Source organism: Poecilia reticulata, linkage group LG11, assembly GCF_000633615.1.
Source record: "Poecilia reticulata strain Guanapo linkage group LG11, Guppy_female_1.0+MT, whole genome shotgun sequence".
Classification (NCBI taxonomy): Eukaryota; Metazoa; Chordata; class Actinopteri; order Cyprinodontiformes; family Poeciliidae; genus Poecilia; species Poecilia reticulata.
Genome location: NC_024341.1, coordinates 7,878,876 through 7,905,249, shown reverse-complemented (window position 1 = coordinate 7,905,249; position 26,374 = coordinate 7,878,876). Strand labels below are relative to the sequence as shown.

Sequence of the window (26,374 nt, the reverse complement as noted above, 5' to 3'; positions counted from 1 at the left end):
GGTTCTCATAGTAATTAAATATCATTCAGGGGGCCATAGATAATTGATTTGCGGGCCGGATGTGGCCCGCGGGCCTTGACTTTGACATATGTGCAGTATGATTTCTAACATATTTTGATATCAGTTTTAACTGTAAGTGAAAAATGTAGGTACTGTAACCAAGCAGTAAAAGAATACAAATCTTTTTGTCAAAATGTTATTAAAAACACAGGCTGGTTATTTTATTTTAGTTGTTGATGTTGGAGGAATTAAATAGGACACCCTTAATTTTTCTAAAACAACTAAAAATCTATTAAGGTATCTTCTTACCACCATCTCCACTCTGAGTTTGACCTTTTAACCTCCGGATCAAACTTTGGATTCCCTTCTGTTCAGATCATAAACATTAATTTATTCCTATTGTATTTCTCCATAATGTGGTCAGAGGTTGTTGGTCTTATAGTTGATAGAAATGGTTTGTGTTTTTAACCACTGGTCTGAAATGATATGCTGTTGTCTCTTAAAGTGAGAAATTTCATATTTTAAGCATTTATTGGTTTATTTATTGTTCACCTTTTCCACCTTTTCAGTCTTATGTTTATATATATATAAAATATAAGTGTTGTGCTTTAACCTGCATTGGTTTGAAGTGGAGGTACTCAGTGCCGCGCCCTCTTGTTAAATATTAACTATTGTTGTGGCGTTCTTTTTATTGACTTGCTGTAAAATCAATCGGCTGTTGCCACTCGAGTAAAGACCTGACATCGAATGAGTTTAAACCTCTGACATTTTGCTGGCTGTTTTCCTCCGACAATAAACTCCGTTGTAAGATCTAAAGAACTGTCTCAGATCTTCAGAAAAAGGATTGTGGCAGCTTATGTATCTGAGCAGTGACTTAAAATCAGTTTACATACTGAGGTAAATAGTCTGCCATCTGAGGACGTTCAAAGCAAGTTCCCCACGAAATTGACTGCAAGATGCTAAAAGAAGCCTCCAAGAACCCCAGCATGAACGTTTGACTAGAAGAACATTACAAGAAATGTTGTTATGCTGTTCTTTGGACAAATTACTCTGCAATTGAGGCGACTTGTGGCATAAACCGTATACAGTAATCCAGAAAAATCTTTGAAATGAGCTCAATTTTTATATTTTTTTCACACAGGTTCTCAGTCTCAAAACACTCTTTTAAATATTCTTTGTTTGAACTGGCTCTTGGTAAATGTTGATTCAAATGTTTTGTTTTCTCTTTTTATGTCTTTTTTACCTTTCCGTTTTAGTTTAACAACCTTTGAAGTTGTTTTTGTTCATTTTAATATCTTGGCTGCTTATGCTTGTTAACTTTTTGTTTTGTTGCTTTCCCATGTAAATAAACGTGACCTTGACCAATGTCAAATCCTCTTTTAAGCTCGTAAAGAAAAAAATAATAATTCCGACAGTATCGTTTCATAAATTGTCATAATTTTTACTTGTTTGCTCGCACATATTTGTTCACTTTTTTCATTAGTTCCATTTTTATCTTTTCCACTAACTGCTTTTGAATCTAGGATGTTTATCTTTCCAAGAAACGGCGTTCATTCTTTGTCTGAACAAGCGGGTTTTTGAGAGGTGCTGGCCTTTCATTCGCAGCTTGCTGGTAGTTTTTGAATACTTGCTCAAGGTCGGTGGAAGCAGACAAATTGGAAAATAAACATCTTACTTATTTTTTACATGTTTTCTGAACACTTGCCATTCCACTAAACCCAAAACAGGTGCTAATTTTAGAAAATATGACTGGATGAAGATGTAACGGATATGAGGGGGAATAAAGACCTACAGTGATGCTCAAGGCAGCATGAGTCTTCACATAGCGATCGCACTTACTCTAAATTACTCTCTAAACCTGCCTAATTTACATAATCCATGTTGTGACATTTTAAAAGCTTACTTTAGATTAGATTTAGATTGCTTTAGACCTACTAGGCTCACTGTGCACATATTTGGCTGACCTGCATTAAAAGAAAATCTATTTAAAGTGGGAAAAAAAAAAGAGAGAGAGAAAACACCGGTGGTGTTTGTCTAAAACGTGAGCGCCATCGGCAGCTGAGTGAACTGAAGAAAGGCTCGTGCTGCTTATTACAAAATCTAACAGATTTTGTTTTGGCGCCTAAATCAGAAAACTAAAATGATTTAAATTCTGCAACAGAAAGAAAAACGAATCTGTGGTGTTTTTAGAGATGAATAAGAACTATTTGTTGAAGACTTAGGAAATATCAGGATTATTTACTTGGAAGTAAATTGCTGGATTTCATTGCGTTCGACTGAGGCTCAATAATAAACAGTTTAATTTCAGTGTTTGTGTTAAAACAACAAAAAGTCTAAATCATCAACAGCAGCTGCTTACAAATAACTTTGTCCACCATGACTTTATGCCAGTAATACCTTCATAGTTTGTTTTTCTTAACGCTTTTTGGGCTTTTGTTTTTGTTTATAACAAAAGAGCAGTTCCCAATAGATATTGTAAAATTAAACGGTATAAGTGATCAAATTAATTTGATGGAAAAGTCCAGAACATCTTGTTATTCACCGTTTAATAACTAGAATAAAATTGGAATCTGTGTGATTTACTTTCGGTCTTTCTGTATGAATGGATTGAATTGATTATGTATTCTTCTTTATAACTACACAGATCTTTCAGATGACTCATGTTGTTGTTTGGTGCTATAAAGGGAACTGAAACTCAACTGAAATGACAACATGAAAGAATTTTGCAACACTTTCAATGGAATTGAAAACAAGGTCTTTAGTGTAAATAACCTAAGATTTAAATGTTCAAAGGACTTCTAATGCAAACTTATTAGAGATTAAAGCCTAACAATGAATCTGGATACATTTCTAACTGTTTTTTTTTATCAACTTTGGGATGACATGCTTTTAGCGGCACCTTTCTGTGGCGGGCTCCTCCTTTTGTTCCTCCAAACTGATTAAACTGTGCATTTTATCTAAAGCAGGCAAGATATTTGCCGGTAACTCTGCATAACCCCCTCTTGACAAAAACAACCTTGCAAACATCATCGCACTAAACATTGATCAACCAATCAGTCTCTTTTCCTCCGTACGTACATCGTGCCCAAGTGTGGGAGTTAAAATAAAGTTAGTAAAAAAAATGCAAGCTTTTCCTCATGATTGGACACATTTCGATTTCAGATTCGGTAACCTGAAATCCGTGATGTTATGAGCAGCTGCCCCCGTCCATTACCATCCAGATTTCCAGAGTGCCATGAAAGCGTGCAGTCACGCTGCTGGAAGGGTAGAAGTGCTCACTCGTGAAGCGTCCTCCGCCAACTGCAACAAAGACGAGCAGCACTTTCCAAGTGTTGTAATGCGCTGTTAGAGTCGAGTAGCTTCCTCAAAGTGCTTTGTTCAGTTCGTTTTACCTTTTTATTGAATCAGCTGTCTGTGTTAAGAACCTTTTGACAGAAAACAATGAGCCTCTTGAGGCTATGCTGTATTGAGTTGTAAAGATGCTGCAGCTACAGTCTCTGGCCTTTTTTTCTCTCTCTCTCTCTCTCCTTCTGCATAGCTAAACATTATTAACTCGGGGAGCTTTTTCAAAACTTTCGACAAAAGAAAAAGTTTTGCCAACGGTACAATAGTCAAAGTTGTGAAAAGTCCCTCACTCCTGTCATATATTTTTCTTTCAAAGAGGGTCTGATTGATGCCGTTATGACGGGATTGTGTCCAGGTTTAGTACCGATATACCTTCTGGTGCACTTTAAGATGAAATCTGTCTCATTGGACGCCAGTTTATTGCGTCCTGAAGGATCCGGTGCTGGCAGTAAGCTCGCCCTGGAGGAATAAACGGGGCGTGATGCGGCGTTCTGAGTTAGCTTGCGTTTCAAGCTTTCACTCTCTCTCTCTCTCTCTCTCTCTCTTTCTCTCAGCTAGCTCTCTGAGTGTCTCATGGTCTTCCAGGCTGACAGACTGTAACCGTTAGCCGCGCCGCTCGTTTCATCGCACTCCTGCTCTCTTATTGTGCCAACTCAGAAGTTTTTGTGTGAACCCAAATCATCAAGGGCAACCTTGACTCGGCTTTAAACGCATAATGGTGACTTAAAAGAAACGGCACAAGCTAGGGTTGGGTGGTTGTTAGAAATCATTTTTAACCGCTTTTTTTTTTGACTGTGAAAGGGAGGTTGGGGCATGTAGATGTTCTGTGTTTTCTTCTATTATTTCAGTTTGAATGAAACATGGACTTCATCAAGATAAAAAAATATAGTTTAAGGAGACTAATTTCGTCACATATTCTGTTAACCTCTTCAGACTCACTTCTCCTGTATGCATAGCTGATTAACTTCCTCTTCGAGGGTTGAGTATACCAACTCTTCCCATGGCAACGTCAGGGTGAAGACTTGGCATCTCATTATCCATATTTAAGCAAATGCTTGGAAACTTTGTGTAATATATTCTTTTTTTTTTACAATCTCCTTTAAGAATTTTCTTTCTATTTCTGGGCATTGCTTCTGTTACTTTACCACCCGTTTTGACGAACTGGTAAACAGGAGAGGCAGATGTAGCCGATCGTCTGCCCTTCATTTCTTTTTCTCTGTCTAAAAAAGAAAGAAGAAAAGTCGGCTGTTGAATTGTTGTGAAACAAAGAGGTGGAAATGAACCAAGAACTCACTGCGAATGCATAATAAATCGTAAATCCTAATAAAAAGGATGCAGGCAGTTGACTCAAAAGCGTAAACTTGTGGACTCGAGCTTTAATGAGTGTTTCCAGTTGTTTTTCTAATTATAATGGAAATCTAAATGTGTGGGGGCGACAAAAAAAACCTAAATACAAAACACTGAATGCATAAGCAGGAACCGTCTCCATATTGAAACAAGCAGCTGCAATTGTCATCTACTTAAATATTGCTGTTTTGTTTTGCATCAGACGATTAAAGTTGTTATTTTAAAGTCATTGCAACAGCAGAATAAGGCAAATTCTATGATGTGTTACATTTTTTTTTCCTTTGAATATTTTGCAAACTGCTCACAAGCACTGTGAGTCAAAATATAAAGCCACTGGAATGTTTAGTTAGTACATTTCTAATGTCCATATCCGTAGAGACGGACGCCCGTTTGTGCAGCAACGTTCTCGTTTGCGCCGCGGACGTGCTCCGACACGACCGCCGGCGAGTTGGAAATGAGCAGCAGGCGAACCCACTGTGATGATATGCGGTGCTACAGCTCATGAGAAATGGGTTTCGCAACACATGGTCTGAGCAGCGCGCTGTTATTTGGTGCTGCGAACTGCTCTGTGGAAGTTTTACCGGTGCGTGAGAAATGCATGAATTTAAAACGAGCAGAGACGTGCACGGCGAGCTGGGACAGTGATCACGGCAGACAACTCGCTGTGGCTAAACATACACACTGCTCCTGCTCCTACAGAAGATCAGCTTGCCTCCTTAGCACAGCATTAACCGTGTTGTTGTTTTTTTCCCCTTTTTTAAAAATTTGATTGGTTGAATTCAATGGAATCATATTGTAAGAGTAAATAGTTATTTTTTTTAGTATTTTTGTACGCATTGTGTCAGTGTCTCCTCGTACGTCTTGCGCTTCATTCCTCTGGATGTGAGTGGATGTTTGTGCTTTGTTTCATCATCATATTATATAAGAATTAACACAGCAACATCAACGTTAGCACCAGACTCATCAAACTCTGCTCCTTTATGATTTGCTGGTCGAACAACACCGATTGGCTGTGCCACATGGGCGCAACCTGATTAGCAGCTGTTTATATTAGCTTAGCCATGGCTAATGTCTACAGTACTGAAGATGCTTTGAGCTAAACCGTTCTGTTGTTGTTTAAGCTGTGTGTTTAGTTATCTTGTCAACAGATTGTCCAACCTAGCCTTCTGGATCTCTGCAGTACCGTTGCCAGGGAGATGTTCTGTGTTTCTGTGTTTAATGCTCATCAGTCCAGGTGAAATACTGTTTCCTGGCAGGCCTGCAGTCATGTGATTCTCCTTAATTTTCTCTGCTTTTCAAATGATGGACTGATGTGTGAAATGTTAAAAACTGTGGCTTTTACATTAACATTTAGCTTCATAACCTAACCCTCGACTGTATTCTTTGGTCATCATAAGATCAAGTATCGAAATTGGGCGACTTCTGAAATGGCCGGTTGAATTAGGTTTCATTTTGGGGTGTCAGTCAGATTGGGGTTTCAACATGTCAAGTTTTATCCTTAAAAGTTCTTTTCTCTTTTCACTTTACAGCATTGCTCAGCTCGGTGTTCCTCTGTCGCATTCAGATAAACTACTCTGAAGTCTTTATGGCTGCAAAATGTCAAGATATGAAAATGATTGCAGGATTTAAATACCTCTGCAAGTCACCATAGACTTTTATGGATTTTCTTTTCACACTAAGAGACAAAACAAATGTTGTTTTAATAAAAAAAAAGGTAGAATAAAACCCTGTAATAGTAGATATTTCTTTGCATAACTTGCCACCCTTCCTCTGAAAACAAACTTCATGTTACTTGGTAACAAAGTGAGAGCTGAATTCTGACTTCATTAGAAGAAATAATCATTTTACGTTTCCCCTCTTTTCCTCTTATCATAATAAAGTGAGATATGTATTTTTAAGCTCACTTCCACTTTGTTCACTAGGAGGTTCACAGAACAAAAGTCTAAACTAATCCATGTTTTTTTTTTTTTGCCTCAGGGCGGCGAGCCAAACGGTAAAGATGGCCTCGCACAATTCCACACCTTGCAGATGAATCTCAGTAGGAGAGAAAATTTGTTATCTCACCTTTTTTATATTATGTGTAAGAACTGATTTTATCTGATTCTTTTTTTTGTTTTTACTACTTACTTTCTGTCTGACTCCATACAATCTGAGCAACATTTATTTTTTTCTGTTACTTCTAAAGCTTTATAAAACTATAACCAGACCATATGTGGACATGGCACACAAAGATGAGGCACTTGGGTAACACACAAATATACACACACACACACACACATTGGCATTTTATCTGTTCATTATTACCTGGCTGGCATTTTCCACACTCATCCACTTATGATAGTTTTGCCTGACTTCCTGACCTCTGTTCTGCATGTTCAGACACCGGCACACTACCTGCTGAGAGGGAGCCTGAGAAAAAATATGTAAAAAATATGTAAAAAGTATCAAAATTGATAGATGGATGTAGCTGGTGTCAGAGAAACAGGTAGGAAAAGGAGGGAGAGGAAAAGAGACAGTTTGTATGCATGCGTGTGTGTGCGTGCGTGTAGGTCACCAGAATAATCAGCATCATCACATCATTACTGCAGGCGAACCGCAGACCGCCGTGGTTTGATGTCGGCGATCACCTTGTGCGATCCCACACAAACACACGCACACACACATATAGTAAATGTGCATGAAGACATTATGGTGTCAGCCAATTAGCGGGAGTGATGGGATGGGAGAAGAGGAAGATGAGAGGAAGAGTCTACATTACGACATTTCTCATTGTCAAATCTCTTAGCGCCTCTTTGCACCCGTCCGCCAATTAGTGTTTGGTTGTCCCTCAGCCGCCTCTCTTTCCGTCTGTCTCCGTTGGCGGTGCATGTGGGTATTTCTGACATTTTGCGGTGCACAATAATCTTCTGCAGACATTTCCTTGCTAATTGGTGTAAATCTAATATACATATACATGCGTACTGCCCACCGCCGCCGCCACGCCTCCCCGTTAGCGCTCGTTGCGGGAGTTCATATCATCAGCGTTTTTCTGGGTAAAGCTGAGACGCTTCGTAGGTCAGTAAACGTTTTCGTGCCTAGCTAACTCTTTTAGTCTCACCTGATTCCCAAGTTTTGTGATGTTTTGTGCAAACTAATTGCATGGTGTCTTCAAAACACAAGTCCAGCAGTAGCCAAAGTTCAGAACCATTGTCTTATTGTCACCTTCCTAAAAAGAATGGACTATTTATTTATTTATTTTTTTCCCAAAATTGAGTTTTGTTCTACCTAAATCATCTTTTGGGCCAAAAAAAAGACGTATGCCATGATTTTGTGTAAATGTAGTTAATTTGGTTACATCACCTTAGGGAGTAGCACGTCTCAGCTATAAGTTGTTAAACATTAAACATGTCTGTGCCGATTCCAGTCCTTGGATCTGAGTTTCATCATACGTTAAAGCATGTTGGCTTGAAAAGAAATCCTTGAATCCCAGAGTTCAGGTCTAGACTGGGTCTGATTTATCAGCAATCGAACCATGCAGGAACATTATTTTATGTATTTTAATTCTGTAAATAAGAGGAAAGTGATTTGACAAAAAAACTACGTCATGTTTTATCACAAGGTGACAACTCAATCGTAATTTATTTTCCTACGTAAATCAAAGCTCTTGAAGAAAAAACATAACAGCACTTTGTGCGAAAAGCATTTCCAACCATATTCTAATCAGTTTGTACAATTTTTAAACTAAATACATTTATTAGTAACAGTCTGCATTGTTTTTTTATCACTTTGTCAGACATCATTATCTGTGATGGGTTTCCGATAGGATTGGATGGACATCAGCCTCCATGTTAGGAAAAGTTGCTACGGACGATGAATGTGTTTCGCCTTCAGCATAAACACAACCAGCCCTTATTCTGAACATGAACGAAGATGATTATGTATGTCTTTTTTTTTTTTTTTATTTGTTTGTTTGACGCTATTTAAAGTTCACTTTGCTTTTATATTTGGAACAGACTCTTATTAAAAAAGTCTGCCATGATACTATACAACGAGCAAGGAAAATTTAAAACAGAAACATGATTCAATTATTTAACTATTCATTTCTTTTTAGTAACTCAATTAGCTAAGTGAAAGGCATTGTATAGATTAATTATACACACACTGGTGTTTTAAAGACTTTATTATGTTAATAGTGAGGATTCTCCACTTATCGCTAATGAAAGCACATTTAAGATTAGAATATTACATCAGACCGACAAAATAAATGTTTTTAATAGAACAATATGGGCTTAGAAAAATTGAGTTTTAAAGGTTAATTACAGAGCTACTTTTGATCTGCCTAATCTCATTAGTTCATTAAATATATTTGCACTGTAAGCGAAAATGTCACATTTTCCTAGAACAGATTTTAATGGCAGAATTTGGTCATTTTATTTTGACCTTTACTCAGTAAAGATAAAATATGTTTAAAATGAAAGGATTGAGAATCAGTTCAACTGAGATTTATTTAATGAACAGTTTGCCATAAACTGACCTAAAACATTGTTCTTTGTTTTAAACAGAAAAAAAATACATTTACATCTTTAATTTTTCATTGTTGATTTAAGTTGCTTCTCTCATGTAAAAAGTGAAATTTGCTGCATTTGTTTTTAGCGATCTTTTGCATTTTATTCATAAAAAAAGACAAAATGATTACAAAGTGTAGGTTTCAAAGTCTTCTGGTATCTTGTATTAGTGATTGGTGAGGCTAGCTAGCATCACTACAGATCCTTATTTTACCTAAAGCAGTTCCAAAAGGTTGAAGACATTTCAAAAATCCACCATAATCTACCAGACAGTAGTTGAACATTTTGAAAAAGATGAAATAGATCAACTTGTTTTTAGTACTTTGTTCAACCAACCTGTTTAAAAATAATCCCACTCTCTCTCAGCCTGAACGAAGCAGTAGTCGTCCCCTGACATGCCCACAGTTTTCCTTCGCATGGCCTCTTGCATTGATAACTTTCCTCTTCTTTCTTTTGCCGTGATGCTTACAGTGTCACTTAATTTTTGTGTTTTTCAAAACACACAAATAAAAACAGATTCGTATGGGCGCCCCGCAAATGACTGTTTAGATCAGCACCCCAAACAGAGGAGAGGTGCAAGCAGTTCAGACGTTTGGAAACTGTAATTAGACACTCAAATCAACTGCGCGCCTTATTATGCAAAGGGAGAAAGATGCAAATTGCGGCAGAGGCAGCCGCTCTGTGACGAAAAGTTGGGACCCAGCGGTTTTGCTGGTAAACGCATTAATGACCTAATAAACTTTCTTTTTGCTCGTCTTAAATATCTGAACCCAAGGGTGTTTGCTTCCCTTTTTCTCAGGTTTTCCGTTCCAATCCCTGTTGTCTTTTTTTTTTTTTTTTTTGAAGCATTTGTTTGGTGCGCCACTTTTTTTACCTGACGACGGTGGCCTTTTCCAGAAAATGTGTCTGACCACAAGCGCCACGTGCTTCTTCAAACTCATTTAGCACCTGTGCACACATGTACTCAATGCGGGCATACGAAAACTAATTCCCCCTGCTGCAAATTAGGCTGGAACACACACAAACACAAGCGACACGTGCGTGTACACAGCCCTGATTGGTGAGGCTAATTTGCCCTGAGCGGACAGAGACTCAAACGAATAATGAGGCTTTGATGACTTCATGTGAAGAGACTCACCGGCATCATCTGTGACCTCGGCGTGACCCCCGCCTCCCCCTCCTCCACCACCTTCCCCCTGTCTCTGCTCTGATTCGTTCACCCCCTCCGTCCCAGCCCCGCTCCCCCGTGACAACCGCCTCTCCTCATTGGATGCCGCTCCCTGTGCCAGATAGAACGAAACGAGAGCTGATGCCACGATTTCTCACAGACTGTCAGCCGGGATGTGTTTGAGAGGGGTTAGCGGAGGAAACAGGATTTGGTCCATCGAGAGCGAATCAACAGCTGATCCTCTGTGGCAGTAAAGCTGAGCCAAGGCTTGCTTAAAAATCAGCCTGTTCGGAGATTTGAAAGGAAAAAACAACACACATTCTGTTTTGTGGGTGTATTTGTTATCTTTTATGCTGAAATCCAGTTGTGAACAGAGTAGAAAATGTTGTTTTATTATTATTATTTTAAGCATTGTTATAGCAACTGGATAGTAAGTTAAACATTTTAAACTGAATCTGTTTTGGTCCAGGCTAATTATGCAGTAACTAATTTCATGGTTCTATGATGGTTTGACTGATATTTGCTACCACAGGATGATGGCCAAAAGCTATTTTTTTTGGCAATTTAGAGATTGGCGATTTGGGAAGGGGAAAAAAAACCCCAAACACTTTTTGACAAAAAATGACCTCACATTATGTTACGAATGCACTGACCGAATATGCAAGGGTCGAAACAGTGTATGACTGCTTCAAATGGTCAGAAAAAAACATTTGCTGAATAAGAAAACTGATCTAACTCCCCCTGCTGTGTCATCCTCTCCATGCATTTGTCATGCTGTGTTGAGTGAATCATCAGCAGTGCAAACAGAGTGTCTGCATAGTGCAACATGGGATTAAATGACAGCACTGAGTCACTGCTGCGACATTTGAATTCCAGCATTTGCAGATTTCATAGCAGTAGTGCATGAAATGAACCACATTTGTTTGGCGCCACTGAGTTGAGTCTGGAGATCACATGAAGTATGTATGCTGGAACTTTTTGTTACTTAAAGTCTCGTATCTTCACATAACACGGTAAGGAAGGAAGATAATTAATATGAAATGGTTCCTTGTTTGGATGGTTGTAGGTTGTAAATAGAAAGATGTTAGTTTGTGGACCCAGGATGAAACTCTAACCCTTTGCTTTTGTATTATACGGTATAGAAATTGATCCACCACTACTGAACCTTAGAGTTACACAGGGAAACAGCTAATATATGCATCATTAAGGTGCCATCGCTGCTTCTGTTTGATGATGCAATATCCCAGAGCCAGGATGGAGTCTGTGCATGCTAATAGACTTGTATTTAAATCACAGAATATACGAATGGCCAGCTGGAGAGTTGCAATGTCAAGTTCATTGTAAGTTTAGGAGATAACAGGTACACGGTACACTGAGTACAACATGAGGTGATCCCATGAGATGTATGATGAAGACATTTAAGCACAAAGAGTAGCCAAAGTTTGTACTGGTGAAAAGGTGAAGGGTGAGAAATGCAAACGTTTTTTTTTTATTACAAAAAATAGACCTTCTCACAGGTTGTTGATGCAAAAATGGTGAATTTAGGAACTGTAGATGATCTGCTTGAATTCACAGCGTCAGATTGAAGAAAAACGCTTCAGAACCTGCTGATATTCTCACATTCTCTTGGGTTTTTCAGAGATTGACTTTAGCAAGAGAAAACATCTAATGAGCAGCAGCTTTGCTGATGTCATAGGAGATTGGGCAGACTGGTTTTGGAACAACTGAGATGTGAAAAATAGCTCAAATTACTACTCATTTAAACAAAGTTATTTCAGCTGCAACATTCAGATCAAATGACGTCAAACTTTTTGCTTGAACAACATAAAAGCATAGGTCCTTCCTCCCTTCAGGGTCCCGGTGGCAGTGCAACCTTCTGGGGAGACTTTCTTGGTTCACTTTGTGTATGTTAGTCAATTCAGCATAATTTAAATAACACAGTCTACCAAAGTATTGTGGCTGATGGTGTCCATGTGTTATCGTCCTGTCCGGTCTAAAACCGGTCCTCTGAACATGGAAATATTTTTACTGTGCTACCCCATAAACCAACATATATTGCCGGGTTTCTGCTTCCCCAAACCTTGTTCAATCTTTGTGATCACACATTGAGGCAGTTCCACGAGTCCAACCAAAACTACTGTGAAGGTTTTTCTAATCAGATGGCTGGTGAGTGAATACGTGTGGCTATTTATTGATACAAATCCTGGAATGCTCCATCAGGCTCCTAAAGTGACCTTGATACGGAGCCATTGAGGAGGTTTAGGATGACACAGTGCACTCTGGCTTGTAACCCTTGTGTCACATTACCAATACTGTGCAACTAATGGACGTTTACTCATTGCCTAACCCACACTGACCTCTCTGAGTGCGACTGAGCACACACACAAGAGCGTGCAAATGCTCCGGCGCACACGTACAATTGAGCAAAAACGGCACGCATCGTTCATTTCTGTAATCGGCGTGCCAGCAGTATGTTTGTCTAATGATCCGTGACGCATTAGTAAGCTTTGAATTGGGTCTCAAGTGACTAGACACGCATAAAAAATTACACTTTAAGCATGATGCGTGTGCGTGCACACTTTGAATATGTTCTGTCACTTTTAAATAGAGGACGTTTTGAAGGTCTGCCATGAGGAAAATATTTACTGTTTGGACGCTCCGGGGGAATGGCAACCGCTCGATTCACCAACGGCGTCTTCCGAAAGAAAGGAGTAGCACAAAAAGAAACAGAAGCAATCCGGGGTTGCTCAAAACCAAAGTAGATTTCATGTTGTTGGTATGTTTCCAGTGCTTTCGCCATGTCTACTTTGTTGTTGCTCATCGGCCAGGCCACATCGGCAACGCTCGGGGGCAGGTGAACGAAAAGGTCAGGCGATGCTGATAAAAGAGGAAGGAAGGGGAGAGAAGGTTCAAATTGGAGAAGTTCAAGGTAACGAGAAGATAGGAGGACTGATTGAATGGATGGTTCAGGGGTGAAAAAAAACGCCCAACAGTTATTCCCAGCTGCTCCAATGGAATCGCTTAATGAGAATCCAAGGGATCCTCAAGACTAGAAAGAGAGAGAGAGAGAGAGAGAGAGAGAGACAACACTTAGCAGTAAGTGATTTGCCTTGCTGTGAATGATGAGCCGCATCTGCAAAATAAAGCCATCACACAGGTGTACCATAATCTCCCACATTTATACTTCCATCACGTCCATCCAGCCAGTCAGCCATTGTGTCATCCGCTTGCATGAAACCCCATGAAACCTTTATCTTTTTTCGCTGCAATCTACCCATTTCCCCCAGAACATCCCGTCTCTCCGTGTCCCCTGTCTGGCCCTTTAACCCTCCTTTCAGCCACCCGTTGCCCTCGTCTCCTCTTCTGTCCAGCTCAGCGGTGCTGGCTCTGATTTATGCGTGCACTTCTGCCAGCCTAAAAGCACCGCCGTCACCGCCGCCTCACTTTGATGCGCTGTACGTCTCCGGGACGGGCTCTGAGCCGATCCCCTCGTTTTTGATTTGTGGACAGTCGGAATATGGTAGAAAACCTGTTTTAAAAAACAAGACGCTCGTAACGTCGGTTAGGCATCTCGGTTTCTGTAAGTGTCAAGGCTGTCTCTGAGAGGCGATTATCACGATTGAACAGATTTGAAAAGCGAAGCACACTTTGACTCGGTTTTGTTGCCAACTGCCTCGAAGCACCTCTAATAAATGATATGCTTTTAAACAACGTTACCCATTTGACAGGATCTCTCTTAAACTCTAATATTAACTACACATGAGTACACACTGAGTTTTCTGGGGTGAATGAGTACATGTTGTTTTTTTTATTTTAAACTCTCTGCTGCGTACTGAAAGCTCTGATGTCCAGGCCCACTTTTGCAAACAAACATGGACTGTCAGCAGTTCTTTGTTTCCATCAGGTGCCGACGCGTCCTCGTTTCATTTTCAGAATATTAAAGAGACTTGGAAAAGACCATCCTGTTCCCATAAAAGTCACCCCAAAAACACTTCTATTTATATTAAAGGGTCCATGAGGATGTCGGTGCCCTTATGACTGTTAAAGGGTTAATCTTGTCGTCATATTTTCACATTACAACCACAAACTTGTTTGTCTTATTTTGATTTTATTTGACGAAGACAAAATAGCAGCTTTGAAAGGGTCTTTCAGATTTTTGGAGTTTGCATTTGTAGAAAAGGCGTTTGTGTCTTAGCGCTACTTAACTCAAATGTATTAAAAAGCAATTAATCGAGGACCAACCAAAGAATACTGGTCAACATAAATTTGCCATGCAAGTCGATTTTATATCAGAAATGTGGTCAAGAGATCCATTGCAACTCTGGAGAAGATGCAGAGATCGACGGCTCAGGTGGAAGTCTGGTTTTTGGAGTGAAATGGAAAGAAGAAAGTCATAGTTTAAAGTAAACCTTAAAGAACGTGACGCTTTCACCACCATGTTTCACTTTGGGGGACCATGTGTTAAATGATGTGAGCCCATAAGGTTTCATTTTGTGTCACATGACCAGAGCGCCGTCTTTCACATGTTTACCATGATCGCTGCACCGCTAGGTCAGACTGCAAAAGGAGATATTACACATCTTTGAATCTTTAAATGCACGACGCACTGTTTTTATTTGTAAAAAGAAACTGACTAGCATTTATCAGTTTTCATTCACTCCCGTAATACACATCTGCTGCTTTTGCGTTGGTCTGTCGCGTAAAAATTCCTTCGAATTGCATTGACGTTTGTAACTTATAAACATAGATGTACAAAATAAAACTGCCTGAAATGCTGCTCACCAGTATTTCACTGAGTGTGCGACCTTTTAGTGCCCTTCATTCTTGTTAGCACAGTTTATACAGTTTATACATAAGCAGAGAGGAATTAGTGTATTCTTTTTTTTTTATCAAAGGTTATGTCTCCATATTTTTCTGTTTATATGCATTTTTGTATTCTTCAGGATCAGCAACCTCTACAAAGGAATAGAGATGAGTGTCCTGCCTTTTAATATAGCCACATATTAGCATGGAAAACATTTTTGCACGTACACAGCAGACAGCTCTGCTGGAATATGAGTAAACAGCTTTTATTGGTGTAGACCTTTTGAGTAGGTAAAAAAAAATAAATAAATCTGCCATTCGGTAGTGTTTATGTTCCGTCTGCACTTAGGCGTAATGCAGGAAAAACGCTACGATGATATGATCACAGTGGAGTGGAGTGTGGGCATAAAAGCGAACAAAAAAAAAAAAAGACGAGCAAAAACATCAGGAGGTGCGAAAACAAACATGGACGTAATAGGATTTAGTAAGACATGCCTTCTCTTCCTATGCAGTGGATCTCAAAAGTGTACACACACACTTCTCTACACCCGAAGATCACCGATGGAGAAACATGATGGATGAACTTTTACTCAGATACCATTTTGGTTGAGGTGGATGAACTTTTCCAAATGCTGGTCACTTTACTTAAAACTTTCCGGCTCCTGTTAGAAAGTTAAAAGTGAACATTTAAAAAGCTCAAACTGAAACGATTGTTCTGGGAATCAGGTTATCGCACATTTTTAAGACTTTACATTTTGTTTCATTTGTCGGGTGGAAAAAGTTTTGCAGTGATTTATCATCAGAAGAACCTGGTATTTTAACAAGGATCTACTGTAAAATCCACTCTTTCCCTCATAAAAATTGAAAATATCTTGATTATGAGTTGCTGTGTGTTCAAGTACAAATACATTTTTTAAAACGGTACAATATCTATTAATGTACATACATATGTAAATACATGAGGTTATAGCCAAGTGGCTGATTTCCATTTCTAGTCCCATTGAGCGGTTGATGCTAAAACGCATAATAAAAAAACAAAGATAAAAACCACAAAAGAAACATGCAAGAAATGCATAAAATCCATTCATATTTGCATATTGATGCTGTCCTAAGGGACTTTCTCTAAGCTGCTTCCAAGATCGCACCCTGGTAACGGTGACATGTACTTGCACCAGACACAAAAGTTAAGAAATATCTCTTAAAAAATAAGGATTGATTTCAGTTTTCGATGGGAGAAATCCAGCAGAACGTATGTGCAGCAAGGCCTGGAGCAAAGACTGCTGCGCTCCTCATCCATTAAAAACCCAGTTTAATGCTTCTCTCCGTTATTAGAGACAGTAAATCTCACATTTATACCCAAGTTAACCTTATAAATGAAAACTCAACTTTGTCTGGAACTATACAGCCTTCCTTAATGTCTTTTTTTTTCCTTATAATATTCTCAAAACCCCATTGACCACTTCTGTAGGGCTTGAGACGGTAACGTATGTCAGTGTTATCGGTAAACGCTAAGAAACTAAAATCTCTACGCATTTATTATCACATTTTTTTTCAGATGTGAAATAAAACGGCAGAGCAGAGATATTAAGGTTCATATCGCTGATTTAAAAAAAAAAAAGGCATTAAAGCCTTGCCTCCAAGTAAAAACAATCATTTCTTTCACCTTTCATTGCCCACCGTTGTGATCCCGCTTCAAAATCTTCACCTACCTTTGCAGCTAACCGGGGAAAAGCGTTCATTTCTCCTCTCTACAAACACCTGAAGCCCTGTTATTTTCATTTTTTTTTTAGCATAAGTTCCATCATTCCTTCCAAGTACATATGATCTGCTACACCAAAAGCACGCAGCGCGTATATGTAACGAGAATTATTCCTTCCTTCTGCGTCTGACTGAACGATCGGCACCGTTGGGCGTCTCCCACATCTTCACAGCACGATGGAAAGAAGAAAATCAGAATTCATGCCAGCAACTGTTTCTCCAGCTTTTCCCCCTGAGCTAATCAGAATCCTCTATAGGGTGTTTGCAGTCAGTGTTCTGTAATAGGATCTAATTTGGAATGACTGGGTTGTTAAGGAAGTTGCTTGGGTCGTCTAAAGATAATCCAGCGGAAACCCTGAGGAAGGTATTAAAAATCCGGATGCCATGTCATCGGTGTAGGACTCCGGTGTGCAAATCTTTTAGACTTTCAAGTTTGTTGTTTTGCAGTTTATGTATTTTTTAGAGAATTATTATGACAAATGTTAAAACTGAAGGGGGGGGGGGCTAGAAATAGCTGAAAAATATGTTTTTTCTCCTAAGATATCTTGGATATAAGCTTGAAAATGTGTTTCATTACTTATTCAGATGTCTTGAAAGCTTTCACAAGGATTCCTGGAGGGTCAAACCATGCACTATGTTTCTAAAACATAGTGCATGGTTTAAAAACACTGCAAAGACAACGTTCCATTTTCTGAAAAATATTTTATGCACTTACATTTCCTTTAAATAATACATCTTTGGCTATTTGTTCACACGCTGTTTCAGTTATTGTTGAGAAATCTACCCAGAATGCATCACACTCTGCAATACACATTTTATATGTGTTCATATTTCTGAGTTTTTACCCCCACCCTCCCAAAAAAAACATAATAATAATCTTAAGACCCCCCAGCCTACCATAACATGTCCCACTGAATGGTAAAGACACTAAGGAATATGTTTTACTCTAGATTTAGCCTATTTGAAAAATATTCAATGAAGTCATTGCAAAATGCCTCTTTATTACAAAACCAAACATGTGATCCCTGACCTTACCTTGCCTTTGTTTGGCTTGTGAAGACGGATCCATTAGGTAAATAAAATTCCCACAATGCATTTGATGTATTTATTTATTTGAGGCTGTGACCTATTTAATTATATCAACATCTATACCTAGCTGAGCAGAGATGGTAATTTTATTTTTGCTTATTAATCCCACTGAATCAACAACAACCAAGTTCACATAACTTGTTGTGTAAATATCGTTGGAGGTTGAAAATATTATTACCCAGCATAATGCTACTGTATGCTGACGCTCTGTCTGCGATGATGAAGATTTTTCTAATCTTGGCTTGCTGAATGTTTGGAAGCACGAAGGTTCTTTTTGGAGATTCTTTTCAGCTAAAATAAGAGCAACTTAGTTTGTTTTTAGGTCCTAAAAATATTAATAATTATCCAACTGTAGATACTCTGGTTAGTATTGGTTAGCACTTGGTTAGCAATCAGGAGTAATTTTAGAAGTCCACTGTTTTTCTCAGTCTCAATGTAGCCAGAATAAGAAGCATCCTGTCCTTGACTAATGGTAAAATCTGCTTCTGCTCCATGTACTTGTCTCTTTAGGGCGTTTTAAAGAAACTTTGGCTACACGGCACTCCAAACACCTTCCATGAGGATCAAACACTGCAGTCACATCATCGACTTCCACTTGGCTCCCATGTTAGCCTTTCTGTATCTGCTCTCTGTAGCCTTTTGAATTACATCAGTCTCCACTGAATACAGGATTGTGAAATCGTTTTTGAAGACTTTTTATATTCTCTTTGAAGCAAACATCTACAACGTCTTGATTACGACTCGTTTTGAGTTGTAATTTGTTACTGATTTAAATTATAGTTGGTATAGCTCAGTGCTTAAATCAAAGCTGGTTTTTAGAGCTAATAAAGTTAAGATTGCTCTGTGCCTATTGCCATTGCTATTGTCCCTTGTTGTCTCCTGATTGCTGTGGTCAGGGCCCAGCCTACCATCTCCTGACCTGGTATGAAACGGCCTCGGCTCTCAGCCCTGCGGAGGGATCGTTGGAGCATGTCTGGCACTAATTAATGCCCTTACTGCAGTCTCTTGTTAGACTAGGAGATAAGGGGGTGAGGAGAGAAAGCAGGAAAACGGGGGACAATCAAGTATCGATTGCATTTGCATAAACCGCTGCAGTTGTTTTAAGCCCTCTGTGACCCCGCCGGCTCACAAAAAAAAAAACAAAGATGGACCGAACAGGAGAAGAAAAGAGGCGATTAGTCGAGTCGAGAGAGCCTCTCCTGCAATGCGACATAGGCGAGAGCTTCTTAATCTCACTGTTCCAAAGGCTACGCCACAACTTGTTCGCTTTGTAATTTGCACCAATTACGGCTCCATTAGTGGAACCACTGTAGGGCGACAGGAGATAATGATGCTTTTCTCTTCAGTTGGTCATCAATATAATAGGTTGAATAAAACTCTGGAGGTGATGAAGTCACTTTGGTTTTGTTCTTCGCAATGGCTCCGGCACTAAATAAATTAAACCTCAGAGAGAAACAAAGTGCAACGCAGCACATGGGAGAGAATGATGTTATTGCTCTCCTCTCTCATCCGTTTGCTTTGTGCTGTCCGTCTGACTGGCAGATATTTCGGCCTGGTTGACAGATGATTTGGAAAGTGCCAACCACTTTCTAGTTGGGCTTTGAGAACAGATTTTGAGTTATTTAAGCCATAGCCTTCTCTATGGACACGCTTCACTTTTTTTTTTTTTTTTTTTGCTATGTTTGCAAAAGAGTGCAAATGAACATTTTACCTATGTTTAGCTGTGCTAAAAAATAAAATGTTAATTACTAAACTCACATGTAAGCTAAGCAATATTCATTTGCATTTAGTCGTAAACAAAAACCACAACAAAAAAATAAATCAGCAAACGGGATTCCTGAGGATATGAGGTTATGCCAAGTGGATTGTTGTTGCATATAATTAAAAATTTTTTTTTGTTAATTTATAGGTATTTTTGATGTGTTTGGGATCATTTTCTTGTTGGAAAACATATTTTGGTCACGTTTCACCATCAGACCCACAGTAACAAAGGAAGGTGGAAATTTGACCCAAGAACCTCAAAATCTAAAACTTATCAATTAGAAAGTTCTGGAACAGTTAAGCAAGTTTAACACAGCAACCAGCTCTAAAACTGAGACCATCTTTGACATACAACTCTGCAACAGAAAGTATTTTGTCTTTTGTTATTAGCTGGCAATTCGTCTTTTTTTTTTTTCTTTAACTGCATATCATTTAAAAAAAAAAAAAAAAGTTTTTTGGAAGCATTTCTAAACTTGCTTCCCGTTTTAATTCAGTAACCAGCATCGCTCTAAACTACTTCCATTTTACATCACTGAGTATGGGGAGTGAAATGCTACGCTGCTCAGCTCATCATTTGACCTTAAAGCAGATGAATGAAATTTCATGGATTATATCTCGCATTTGACTTTTGCTGCAAGCGAGCAGACTTTAAATAACTCATTTGCTCTCCTCACCGTATCCATGCATAGGGGGCCGGCCGGGTAAGCGTCCCACACATCTGGGGCCATCCCTGGAAGCGTTACCTGCTGTGTGCATCTGTATGAGCAGAGCACAGACTGTATGTGCCATCAGCATGCAGTGAGCATATCTAATCATATGCGTGTGTGTGTGTGTGTGTGTGTGTGTGTGTGTGTGTGTGTGTGTGTGTGTGTGTGTGTGTGTGGGTGTGTGTGTGTGGGTGTGTGTGTGTGTGTGTGTGTGCGTGTGTGTGTGTGTGTGTGTGTGTGTGTGTGTGTGTGTGTGTGTGTGTGTGTGTGTGTGTTCGTGCGTGCATACGAGTTTTAATTTCATCTCGTGTGTGTACGTGGGAGCTAGCAGAGCAGATCAGTGTCCATGCTGAGGGCTTTGTCACAGCTGACCTATATTAGATGAAAGCAGCTGGATCAGTGGCCTGCAGGGACGGCAAAAGAGTTGTGTTCTAATTATCTCTGCTGCAAGCTAGCGACACATCACACACATGCGCGCTCGCGTCTGCGCGCGCATGCCGGCGTACCACGCACACTTCCCTGCAAATCGATAAGAGCCCGAGAGAGAGCATCTGCCATGTTCTGTTTGATGAGCGGCGGCGGCGGCGGATTCTCCTGTGCCTCATGTCATACAATGCATATTAAAGCCTCGTTTTTGTTGTTGTATTTATTTTTTTTTGTTTGTTTTGTTTTGGTGATGATGGTGTCCTGCGGTCTCCGGGTGCAACGGCACATCACACATCTCGGTTGTGCGTTGAGAGACGTAATTACAAGGTGATCACAGCGAAAATGAAATCAAACTCTTGTTGTGGGGCTAGGGAATTGGAGGAGCGCGTCTCCTCCAAGACGGTTCAAACTGAGCTGGTGCGGCGCGTCTATTAGCCGCCGTTGCTATGGAGCCCAGAACTAACACATGCTGAGGGGTGAACGTTTGTTTTAATGAGGCGGAGGGAAAGAAAATCAAAGAGAGCTAAGGCTTTCAGTAATCACTATAGTAATGCTAAGGCTAATGGAGGGGTAATAAAAGCGCGTGGAACCCCGTGGCACCGTTTATTGCGGCTGCAGTTAGCTCTGTTGCTCTTAGCTTACGTAGCATGGGGGCGGAGGGGATTTATGCGCCAGTTTTCTTTTCGTCTAATAATTAGCTCGATTTGAGTTAACAGTGGCAATGCAAACATGTTTTTGCATTTTGTTCAAACGTTTAACAATGTTTTAGTCGGTCATTTGAGTTCTTTACATCACTGTGAAGCAAATGATCCACTTTAATTTGGAGAATTGCTTAAATCCAGGCACATGGAAGTGTTTCCAGAACAAACGGTCTTGTCACGGCCATAACATTATGAATAACATTCAAGTAAAGACTTTGACTTGGTCAGTAGGGGTCATTCTTGCTGGTGCTATCTTGGTTTTGTTTTGCTGGATTCGTCAAGCGTGCTTGGGGTTAAGGTCAAGAACTGATTGGTTTGATCTTCTACTTCAGGATTTATTGGTAGGTAACAGGAGTCATTGTTTCATCAGCTAAAGCACGTTACCTGTGTCTCAAAGAAGCAAAGCAGTCCTGCATCAGGATAAAAACCACCAGCTTTACTGTTAGTGTTTTCTGACGTGGTGTGTTAGTTCTACGTCAGATTGAATGCAGGGTGTAGACTCCAAAAGTCTCCGCTTTTGTTTCACTGGTTCAAAAACTATTTTGTCCAAAAGGGAAACTGAACAAAACCCTTCATGTTATGATCATGATGAGTTTCGTCTGTGAGCTATTAGCTGTGTTTCCATTACAAATGTGCTCAGAACTTTCAGTGTTCCGCTAATGTAAAAAAAAACAAACAACATTCACATTTGCTCTATTTGCAATAAACAAGAAATGCAATTAAAATCACACGTGAATTAGTTTGTTTACACAATAAGTCATTAAAAAACATGACGAGCCATGATTCTCCAACTACTTCCTGTCATCGTCTTTGTGGTTGTTGATCATGTGACTTGTGTGATGCGGGAAAAAAAAGTGTTTCCATTGCAGTTTTGCTAAATAAACCGATTTCAATACGGCTAAACTTCCTTGCACCAAAGCTTTATATTAGAAAAACTGGATTGTTTTTTCAAAATTGGCGTGTTCCCGTTAAACAATTTTATTTCTCAAAACGTTAAATCATGCATTCTTAAAATGCAGCTACGCTCTTGGAGTGACTTTGGCAGTCAGGGCTCTGTTTCTTTAAACCGGATCGTTTAGCCTACTTCATGCTGCTAGACAATTTCTATTACAGTGATTTTTTTTTTTTTAAGTCACTCCCAACCACAAAAACATAGCTAATTACAAATAATTTATGGATCAACATGCAAGGGCATATGTATTTTCGCATGCTTGGTTTGGATATGTTTATCATTTGAAAACAGCTTTTTATATTAGATGCTAAGCTGAAGTATTTAAGTTTAACAAAAAAGCAAAACAAACAAAAAAAAACATTCCTCCCCCAACACTGTACATGGAGCAACACTATTTTGTTCTTTTCTAAAGTTCAAATCATTTCACACATGCTACCTTTAGGATGTAATTGGGGACACCATGCACTCAATTAAGCCAGTTTAGTCATCCCCTCTTCTTTCTTCATTTCTCTTTTTTTATGACTTCCGTTTCTTTCCCGTCCTTCACACACAGCCCTTTATCTCCGTGGCAAATTTCGCTGCGCTGTTCCCTCCCTCTCCTCTTCTTCATATCCTTCTGCCATCCCACCGTTTGTAGCTCCAGGGCCTGTGGAACAGAACAGTGGGAAGCTGAAGTGTGTTAGTAAGGCAGTCGGGGGAGCTTCTTGTTTTGGGACCCGAAAGATTAAAAAAAAAAAGGAAAAAGAAGGAGCAGCACACAGGCGCAGATTTTCCACCACATTGCAGGCGCCGCGAGGGACCCGTTTACAGGTCAGAGCTTATGGGGAGAGGTACCTTCCCCACAATAGGAGGGTGAGGTGAGGTGAGGTGGGGGGGGGGTGCAGTGTAAAGAAATGGAGCTAAATACTTACTGCCAGAAATGTGTGATGCATGATGTGAGGTTTCTCTTGTGTGTGCTTCCCTGACGGTTCTCTCTTTTTCTTTCTCTTTGCCGTTTTCCCCACAGACTGACTGGTTCTGATTTATTGCGCTGTCCCCTTCTACGTAAAGACATGGAGAACCTTTTTCTGATGAGACTGTGGTAAGTCGATTGTGGGCATGAGCACAGGACTGATTCCTGGAGCTGCTTGTCACCTGAGTTCTGTTCAAACTCCAGTTTTGTCCCGTGCGTCCTTGAATTCCAAGCCCCGGAGAGATTAACCCAGATCAAGGGAAAAAGCTTTGTGAAAGGGGGAATTGGAAAAAAATGCATCTGCTCAATACAGCGCCTTGCTAATATCTTCACACCACTTAATTTTTTCTCGCATTGCAATTGCAAAGTTGTATGTATTTTATTGGATATGTCAGTACAGTGTCCAGTCAAACCGGAAGGAAAGTAGTAAAATACTGGGTTCTGGGTTCAATTCCCAGCCCCCGTCTTTCTGCATGGAGTTTGCATGTTCTCCCTGTGCATGCGTGGGTTTTCTCCGGGTATTCCGGTTTCCTCCCACAGTCCAAAAACATGACTGTTAGGTTAATTGGCCTTTCCAAATTGCCCCTAGGTGTGAGTGTGTGTGTGCATGGTTGTATGTCCTGTGTGTCTCTGTGTTGCCCTGCGACAGACTGGCGACCTGTCCAGGGTGACCCCACCTCTCGCCCGGAACGTTAGCTGGAGATGGGCACCAGCAACCCTCCCGACCCCACTGAGGGACAAGGGTGAAAGAAAATGGATGGATGGATGGACGATGCATTTGCATTCAGGATCCCTGAATCAGTATTTCGTATTAGTTCTACGAAGCATCTTGTGTTGCATTTAAAGTAAAAATTTTGATTGGTCCTCTTTGCCAAACAGCTGAAGTTCAGTCAGATATGGTGGACGACTTCTGTGAACAGCAGTTTCCAGGTCTTGCCACAGATCAGGGATGCATCCAGGACTCCCATCACCCAAAGACCTCCAAATCATTTCCATGCCACTGTGGCTCCATGTTTAGGGTTGCCGCTAATGAGTTTTCCTCCAGAATCGCTCTGAATCTGGCTCCATCTATCTTTCCATCAACACTGAGCAGTTTCCACAGCTCTGTGGAAGGACAGCAATCCCAAAACAAGACGATGCCGCCACCATATTTCATGATGTCCATTTCATCTTATTCAAAACACCTCCTTCTACATGATTGCTTTGTCCCCCTCTTTGCTTGTGTGAAACTTCAAACTTTCAGTATTCCCTGGAGGCGTAGCAACATCTCGTCTTACAACATCTTCTGATTTTAAAACGTCATAACATTTTTCGTTGAGGTAACTACTATCTCACAAGTCCTACCAAGTTGCTGTCAGCTTGGCTTTGCCTGATGAAGTTATAATAGCGGATGCCCTAACCACCATTTGTTTGGCAGCAATTTGAGTTACCAGTCGGAGCGATAAATGGCCTCGGAGCGACGGACAAAACCCAAACAATATGTGAGCACTGGAAATTGTATAGTTGCTGAAATGGGCAGAGAGCATCACCATAACAACTGACGAAATGTCTGAGGGTACAAAGAGCGACATCACAATCACAGCCGCAATCAGTTGGACCTAGGAAACGGTAAGCGTCGTACTGCAGATCATGCATAGCTGAAGCACTGTCCTAAGCTCTGTAGAGATAAAAAATAAACCAGAAAAATGCATGAGTTTGTTGAGTTTGTGGCGAAAATCAATAAAAATGCAGACTGCAGGCCTTTTTGAAGCATAAAGTAGATTTTTGAAGTTTTCTTGAAAGTAATATTAAATCTTATATCTAAAAAAAAAATCAGAGTGACTTGTCTCGTCTTGTGAGTTTTAGGTATTTCTGCATCTCTAGTAGGTACCAATTAGTTAACTACTGGAAGAAGTTGGTGCAGGATTTTATTTATGCATTTCAGAGTAAGATGGATTCATTAGGAATACATTCCACGAATTGGATTTTTCCAATTCACAATTGCATAGTACTTTGTATTGGTCTCTCATAAGTTTGCAACATAACATGACAAAATGCTACGTGGGCGAATAGTGTCATCTAAACACTGTATTTAATGGGATGTATAGAGTTTTTATTCATGCCCCTAAATTGAAAGGTTTTTTGTGGTAAAGTTGATGTTTTCAAGCTATCACTTAAAGTTCCTTGGATGATATACAGAGATGCGGCGCTTCTCAGGAACCGGGTCGGCCCGGTTGAACATACATATAAGAAAGTTCTACTTTTAGCTTTTCTGTTTGCCAGACGAGGAGAGCGAAACAGAACGAGATGAGAGATGTCCGACATGCGGCTGACACAGTAGTAAAGTAAAAAATAGCAGCCGGGGCTGACCGATTGTGCTGGCTCGAGGTTGTGCTTCTATTCTTGGACTCGCTCTCCTCCTCTCCCTCCCTCTTTCCTCTTCTTCTTTCTCGTTTGTCTCATATTAGTGCTTTGACATCAGCGCTCAGTCCATCTGGTGTCTAGATGTAATCTGGATGCATTGCCTCTCATAGGGCTGAAAGGACCTAACTATCTTCCGTGGATCTTCCTCACGACCGACTGTCATTTTTTTAATCCGCTGCCCTCATTTCCCCCCTCTTTTTTATTTATTTTTTTATCAATCACCTCAAGATCTGATAGAGTTATGCATCTGTTTGTTGTCCTGAGATGGGCTTAGTAAACTCTGAGGCTTCCACTTAATTACAGCTGTTGAGAGAGAGTGCTACTGAAAGACTGAATGCGTTCTGTGTTTGTGTGCCTGTTTTGCTGATGGCGTTAAACCTCCAAATGACTTGTGATGCGCCACACTCCTAAAATTGCA

The 26,374-nt window shown here is 40.0% G+C and overlaps 1 protein-coding gene across 5 annotated transcripts in view; it reads left to right on the top strand.

Moving 5' to 3' along the window:
* The window catches only part of dlgap3 (discs, large (Drosophila) homolog-associated protein 3), a 908,365-nt gene that overhangs the window by 89,517 nt on the left and 792,474 nt on the right, over window positions 1–26,374 (top strand). For 4 of the 5 annotated variants that reach the window (XM_017307432.1, XM_008421515.2, XM_008421514.2 and 1 more), the window contains one exon: window positions 23,608–23,682. The gene's annotated coding sequence lies outside the window, so the exon portion shown is untranslated. Of the gene's footprint in view, window positions 1–6,669; window positions 6,686–23,607; window positions 23,683–26,374 lie in introns of those variants that run through there. The other variant, XM_017307431.1, reaches the window with a different exon arrangement.